Source organism: Neltuma alba, unplaced genomic scaffold, assembly GCF_004799145.2.
Source record: "Neltuma alba isolate B1F8T4 unplaced genomic scaffold, ASM479914v2 tig00013076_pilon, whole genome shotgun sequence".
NCBI classification, from domain to species: domain Eukaryota; kingdom Viridiplantae; phylum Streptophyta; class Magnoliopsida; order Fabales; family Fabaceae; genus Neltuma; species Neltuma alba.
This window is the reverse complement of record NW_021637409.1, coordinates 98726-106411: the sequence shown is the minus strand read 5'-3', so window position 1 is coordinate 106411 and position 7686 is coordinate 98726. Positions and strand designations below refer to the sequence as shown.

The 7686-nt window shown below is 37.7% G+C and overlaps 1 pseudogene; it reads right to left on the bottom strand.

Moving 5' to 3' along the window:
* Positions 1–603: 603 nt before the first annotated feature.
* LOC114734105 (receptor-like protein 4) lies at positions 604–7614 on the bottom strand (annotated as a pseudogene).
* Between the last annotated feature and the right edge of the window lie 72 nt (positions 7615–7686).

Below are 7686 nucleotides of genomic sequence, written 5' to 3'. Positions count from 1 at the left end.
GTTGATAGGACGCACACTTTCTTTTGTTCCCCTTTTGTTGTCTTCTGTCTCGTCTTCTTCCCTTCCCCCCGACCCTCCCATGTTTCCACTACCACCTCCTCCCCCACCTATGTTCCTCCCATTTATTAAGTATTTTTAGCTCTTACTTTTAATTTTGATGTATCTTTATATATCAATTTGTCATTAAAATTGCTTGGATATGTCAAAAGAATTTTATTTTATAAAACCTACACATGATCTTTTTCAGAGTGATCCAAACCCGTGCTAAGTATTGGACAAAGCTAGACTCTCATCAACACATTGGCACACCCCAAAACTTGAAGTTCAGATAAGAAATTTATAGCACTGCCTATCTGTTCAACACCAAATTTTACGTCCCTTGTTCCGATACCAGAAGTGAAACTTAAACTGTGAAGCACCAGATTGACATGACCAGGGGCTTTTGAAAATCTTATTTCGATGGCATTTGGTGTATGTTAAAAACCATTAAATAATTTAAAAAGTAATGCAGGTCACTCGTAAAAGTAGTGATCTTGGTTCGGGTACGAAGCCCCCAAAAGGCATAACGGCCTACGTTAACATAAATTTTAGATCTTTCTAACCTGAGGAACATAGGAATTCTATTTTCAATTAATCAGTAAAGTGATACAGCATCTTCAGGTTTATTCATCTGCTAAAGTTTAATTATCAAATATTAGACAACCCCCGCCCCAAATTAAAAAAAAAAAAAAAGAAGCTTTAAACGTCGAAGAAACAGCGAAAGGGAGTACAGCAATGTACAGCATTTTCGGATTTACAAAGCTTGTAGAAGCGGTCCAATTTGCAGTAGAAAAACAGAATGGACGACAGCTACACCAAAAGACCAGATTATGTGCCATCCAAGCCCACCAAAATGAGAGGGAGATTGCTCAGAGTGATATAGTAACTGAAGGCAGAGAAAGAATAGGACTTGATGGGCTTTGTTATGAAGAAAGCAAGATAGGGCCAGTGTCAGCAGCGTTGCGGGCATTGCCATAACTAGTATGCCTGTTCATCTGGATGTCACGGGATGACTGGGTCCTTGCTTTTGCATATGGTGCAGCCCTTGCTGCAAGATAAAATCACAGACACAACATAAGTTCTCATTCCAACATAAACTGGATCTCTCAACACCTCTCAAGATGGTTTGATTATACTTGAAATCAGTACTATAACCAAATGTCGAAAGTCACAAGTTTGAAAATTTTCTGTGGTGCCAGGTCTGCACAATGCCAACAGTGGCGACCATGATGAATATATCTAGTGTTGATGTTTAGATACCATGGTGATTTCAGTATTACATACTTCCATTTTAAGTGAAGCATGATGCCATAAAATAGGTAGAAGATCATAAATCATACGGCGATGAAACATAAACAGATGATGTTTTGATAGTTGAACTCATAGATAATGAACGCCTTTACCTGCAATTTGCTGAGTTCGGAGGATATTTTGCCGCCTTTTCCACCAGCAAACTGAACAGGTTACAAGAATTAGAAATGCTAAAGAAGCGCCTAGTCCGATGCCAATTATAGCAGCGACAGAAAGGTGAGATCCGCACGTACGTAATCCAGGGATACCGCACAGGCCAGCATTATCAGTGAAACTGCAGCCATGTACAAGTGTAGTGGTGCAGATTTAAAAGATTATCACCCAGGAAGGAAAAAACAAGAAAAAAAGCAGGGGGAATAAATTGCACAAACATATTTGAATCTTCTAAATAAGTTTAAACCATTGATAACATACTTGAAGCTAGCTCTGTGCAGAAGTCTTCCTCCTAGTGTTGCAGGGACCCTTCCGGACAGCAAATTGCCATTAAGATTCCTGGATGAAGACATATTAATACAAATTCTACATCCTTCTCTTTTCTTTCTTTTCTTTTGTTTTTTTTTTTTTAAAAGGAAAACTTGTGATATATTTACGCAAAATGATCATACAGTCTCTGCAGTGATGTCAACTGTCCAAGGCTTTCGGGGATTGATCCATTGAAAAAGTTGTAGGACAGGTCCCTGCATGAATACATCACGTTCAAAAATCCCATTAACATGGAAGCACGGAGAAAAAACTGTTCCTAGAAAAAGCGCAAAGAAAGAACTGAATTTTCTCATGATTTTGAAACACGTTCAACATCCTTGCGAATCAAATGTTAAAATCCACTAACCTTTAACAAGTTCATTTAGATATATGACTCTAACTTTCCTTCTAATTTTATGTAATGCCCAGCCCTTAATTAGCTTTTACAATCAGATCCATGTTTAAGAATCCAACCCTTCTTTGGTTTGCCTCATAAATACTGTCAAAAATAGTTACTGTTACAAACATAGTACCCGGGGTATTCCCTCCTTTTCTTGTTGGGAGGTCCTCCTACAGTAGATTCGAAGAGACCACATATGCTCTGACAAACCCAAGAAACTGTTTTACAAGCTCGTCTTGTGTGTGGGCACATCTTTTCCCTTAGATATTGCTCATGTTTCAAACGGCATGCATGTTTTAGCTAAAGCTTGATTCATGGAGTAGAACTGAAAACGGGATTGACTTTGCATCATTTCCTAACTAAACTCATCTTTTGAATGTAAGAACCACATACTGCCATAGCAACTTCTCATTTCTGACAAATTATAGACATATCCGGACAAAAAGTCTTATTTATTTATTTATTCTGTCGAAAGATCTACCATACTTTGCTTGGTACATTATTAAAATGAACCATGAATCACTGGCAGAAGTTTCATTGGTCTCCTTAACATGGACACAGTTAAGCAAAACTGGTCACTACATTGTGAACTTGTAGTAATAGAAGTAAGAAGAGACATCTGTTTGAATTCCTTTACGACCAAGTACATGCATAACAAATGTTTTATAGCGTGGTAGTGCACTCGGGCAATATGGGTGTAGTTTTTTTTTTTTTTTGGGTGAACATATGGGTGTAACTTTGTAGTAGCTTAAAATTAGTAATGGTAGTATGGAGAAATAAAGAATATTAATAATTAGTAGCTGGCTTGGGGGTGGGGGGGACTGGTTATGACTTGGGAAGCAAGTTTGGGTGTAATTAACCACAACATTGCGTGATAAGAGGGAGTTTTGGCATGTCTGTGAAGACAATGAATAATCAATAGGCTTGGCTAGCGAATTTATCATACTGCATGCCACTGTAACAATGGGCAAAAGCCATCATACCAAATCAAAAGATCGCTCTTGCCCAGTGTCTGGATTTTAACAGAATTTATAAGCCCTAAATTTCAGAATCCAGCACGTAATTGCAGCTTGAAGTTGAGACATAAGCAGGATAGTGAGGGAATAAATTAGAAATTAGATTGGGCAAAAAGTCACACCATCTAATACCATAAAAAGAGAGATGTCGGAGGCAAAGGAGAAATAGGCTGAATCATCATTAGAGCATCATCGTTTACTTCATATATTCATGAGCCATAACAACTCAGTCTTCAGTCAGTGTATCAATTACTAAGAGTTCCTTATAAGATTCAGAACAATGGAAAGAATATCATAATAGGCGCACTTACAGCACTTGCAGTTTCCCTATTGCTCCAAGCGAGGATGGAATGGCCCCACGAATGCTGTTTCCGCTCAAGTTCCTGCAATGCACATGTAAACAAACATCACATATAGGCAAAGAAACCTGCTGGCTGTTTCTATTCCTTGACAACAGGGAGTTAAAAATAAGGAAAATAAACAAAGGTCTGCATATTTTGTTATCAACTACTGATATGTTACTTTTTTAATTCAATCAAGGCCTGCGTATTTTGTTATCAACAATGCTTCAAACATGATATAGGCATACATGCATTTAAATAAAACTTAAGACACAGTGTGTCTATGTGAATTAGAGAGCAAGCCAGGAAACTAGCAAGAACTCACAAGATCTGTAGGTTATGCAGTCCAGATATGTCATTTGGCAAGAAACCCTTCAGACCCTGGCTGTCAAGGCCTCTGTCCATCAAAAGATCAAGCACCATCAGAAATTAAATAGCATCTTAGTAGTAACGATCTCTTTTCAGGGTAAAATATGGATGAAAACGCTTACAAAAATTTAAAATATACTAATTAGATTTTGAATACCATTTTTCACTGCGTAATGTGTATAGAGGTACATATGATTTAGAAGCTCTCACGCTGAAGAATTGATTTTTAGCTATAATACAACTATAACTAAAAGCGATTACGTGAAAACAACAACAACTAAATAATTTTAAAGAAGGAATATCAATTTGATGTTGGAACAGTCAGATCGTCAAGAACCACTTCATTACAAAAAGCTTAAGCTGTTAGGAAGTCCAAGGATATGTTTTAATAGCATCTCCTAAACCAATGAAAATAAAAGCCTAAACAAATGGAGAACATACAGTCCATCAATGACCCATTTTCCACTTTTTTTGTCTAATTGACAATCTGCTCCAGTCCATGGATGTTGCTGAGGAACACAGGGATCACCATTCCACCCAAACCTGGGCGGAAGCGCCAATGCCTTCTTCAATGATTGTAAAGCCCTAACTAGAGTAAAGTGATAGTAATCAACTTTCAAAGCTTGCATTTTAGATTACCAGGATAATATTCACAGCTATTAGTATTAAGTAAACTAAAAAATGTAATGAAAAGTGAGACGAGACCAAATACAACAGTCCTAAAATTAAAACGTTACTAGCCGTGAATATTAATAAAATAACAAAATATCATGAATTGGGCAGGCTGATAGGAAAAAGAAAAGCCACAAACTATATTATTTTATATCAATAACATATTCCCTAGGCTTGCAAGCATTGCCGGCATTCCATAGTCATTTAAGTTATACAACAAACTGAAGTAGTTTTTTTCAGTCATATAAATTCCATACGTCGCAAGGATCCATATTCATCATGACAGAATTCTAACTTGGAACACAATGTTAAAATATACTCCCTCCGTTCCTTATTATAAGAGACAAATAACCAAATTACGTTGATAAAAAAAACAGTTAAAATTAGTTGAAGACAATTAATGTGTAAAAAGTATAATGTTTTTTCCAACAATGTCCCCATTAACAAGGAGAGAGAGTATGAGAGAAAACAATTAAATTATTAAAAGAAAGAGAAGTGAGAGGGAGAGAGAGTATGAGTTGGAGACAAAATAAATAGGGGTAAAATAGGAAATCAATACAAAAAACTAGAGACAACTTTTAAGTGTCTCTTATATATAGGAACATGCCATAAGCATCAAATGTCTCTTATAATAAGGAACGGAGGGAGTAACTTATATCAACACTTGGAAACATTGCTATTTATATGAGATATTAAAAGCAAGAAAAGCACCCTGTTGATTAAATTCTTGATTCTGAGGAAACTGTTAGTATATAACAAAGAGGGTCAGCATATGTACCTTCCTCTGATAATGTTTTTGACTCGACCATTATAATCTCAAATATCTCGATGGCACTGATGATGGCAAGACTACCTTCTTTTGGCTTCAAGGCTATTGTCAAACTCCTCCCATTAACAGTAACAGTTGTATTAAGCACAAGGGCAGTATATCGATTACCACTCAATTTTATAATATCTATATCTTCAAAGGTAGTATCACCATTTATCATGACGTCAAACACTCTTTGCCCTGCACTAGTCACTGAATTATCAATCTCTGCAAATGTAACCAAACGGAGTAGTTTCGGTTGGGATCCACATCCATTATATATGTTAATTCAGGCTGACTAGCAGTACTAACGAGTGCTGAGCGATAAAGAGTTTCTGGATAAAAGTTTGGAGGAAGTGAAGCCTGTTTGACCCTATTTTCAACAGATCTAGGTCTATCTGAATCTTGACCAAAACTTTTTATGTGGTGCCAGAATCTGTCCCCTCCCCAAGGATCCCCTCCATAATCTATGCCAAATTTTGACTGTCCAAAACCACAACTCAGTCTTTTGACTGTTCTAAGTATTATCCCTTGACCCCACTGTGGGCCAAAATAATAGGCTTTATCATCAATTTGAAGAATCTCAATTGATAGTATTGCTGGGTCACCATGACCTGTGCTATGGAAACATATAGAGACAGTTCCATCCATAAGAAAAAGAAGGGCTTCAGCAAAGACTTGATCAACCTGACTTGTCCAGCCTGATTTTAAAGAATGTATTTGGGTACCATCAATTGAGATATCAAACAGTGGTTCACTGGTAGCTCTAGATGTTACAGCAATTCCAAAGAAGATCCTGACTGAGTAGTGCCCTTTTGGCACTCTATGAATGTTGTAACAATTTGAAGGGCCTTCAGACAAGGGGAAGTAGCGGAGAGTTCTAAGAGGAGGACTAACGTAATTAGGACGAGATGCATTGCCAGGTTTGCCGCCTGTATATCCAAAGTCCTTATACCAGAGGGTACTGGTGGGTCTTGTTTGAACATTTTGACGAGCCCCGCAGCTTATGCGCATAGCAAATGGTGCTGCAAATAATCCAACCAAATTTGAGAAGAGAAGAAAAAGAACACGAACATTCTAAGGAATAAGAATGAAAATCCTTATCGTCTGATATGTACAAGCAATCATTCTGATTCACTGAAACAAAGATTAACCAAAAGAATAACACAAGACAAGTAGGAACTATCCCTTAATCAATATGCATTTTATCAGATTGTCAATTGGGGGTGGCAAATGAGTAATGCGATCGAATCCTTGAGATGTTCAAATTATACGCGGCAGCTTGTACCTTATGCCGGAGTTCATGATGAAAAAGTAGAGTGAACTCCAGAAACGTGACACGGTACCAGTTATCCCCCAGAACACTGATTTCACCCTTCCAATAACTCGAAAGTCAAATTCTAAAGAAAAGCGTTCGAAATTGATCGACCATTTTTTACATGTTGAATTCTTAACAACTAATATTCTCAAAGTCAAAGCATTCAACAGCAAAGTCAAGTAACGCTCCAGACAACGCATTAAGCAAAATATCATTGGCTTCTAATGATTTATTACAAAGTGGTGACCAAGTTCTTTCTTTAAGTGGGAAAAAAAGGATTTAGATTCAGATTAAACGCGTAGACGGAAAGAAGTTTCACCATTTTGCCCTCCCCTGGAGCGGCATGAATTTCTCAGATGCCAGCTGGGATTAAATGGCTGGACATTATTAGAATCGAATCAAAACCAAGTAAAAATACAGATGAGGGGAGAGAATACGGCGCTGTATTCCAATCTCAACTCAAGCACTACATTACTAAGTCATCCACCTTAGCTATGATGAATAAGAACTGTAGGAGATCAACCCCACATCAAAATGGAATTCAATCGCATTTAAGGATCACAGCTACTCGGACCAAAACCAGCGAAATGGGGTGGAAATATAGAAACGCGAACTCAAAATCTCAAGCATCGCAGCCTTTCAGCGTTTCCACGCGTGTTCGAATAAACAAAGAAAAGGAGATAAGGGCAACCGAAGCTTACCTCGGCGCGCTGAACCCGAAGTAAAAGCTGAGCAGAGTATGAGCATCCATGGAAGGAGATATCTAAGCATTGTGGAAAGTGAATTCCTGCTTCTCTCTAGCACTGCCTCCTCCTTTTTCTTACTTTACTTCATATCTGCACTTCCTCCTTGCTTTTCCAGAGAGAGAGAGTAGTGCTTGCTTAAATGCTGGCCGGGTCTGAACTCTGAACTTTATGACACCGTTGAGAATTTACTATTGCTAATCTTTA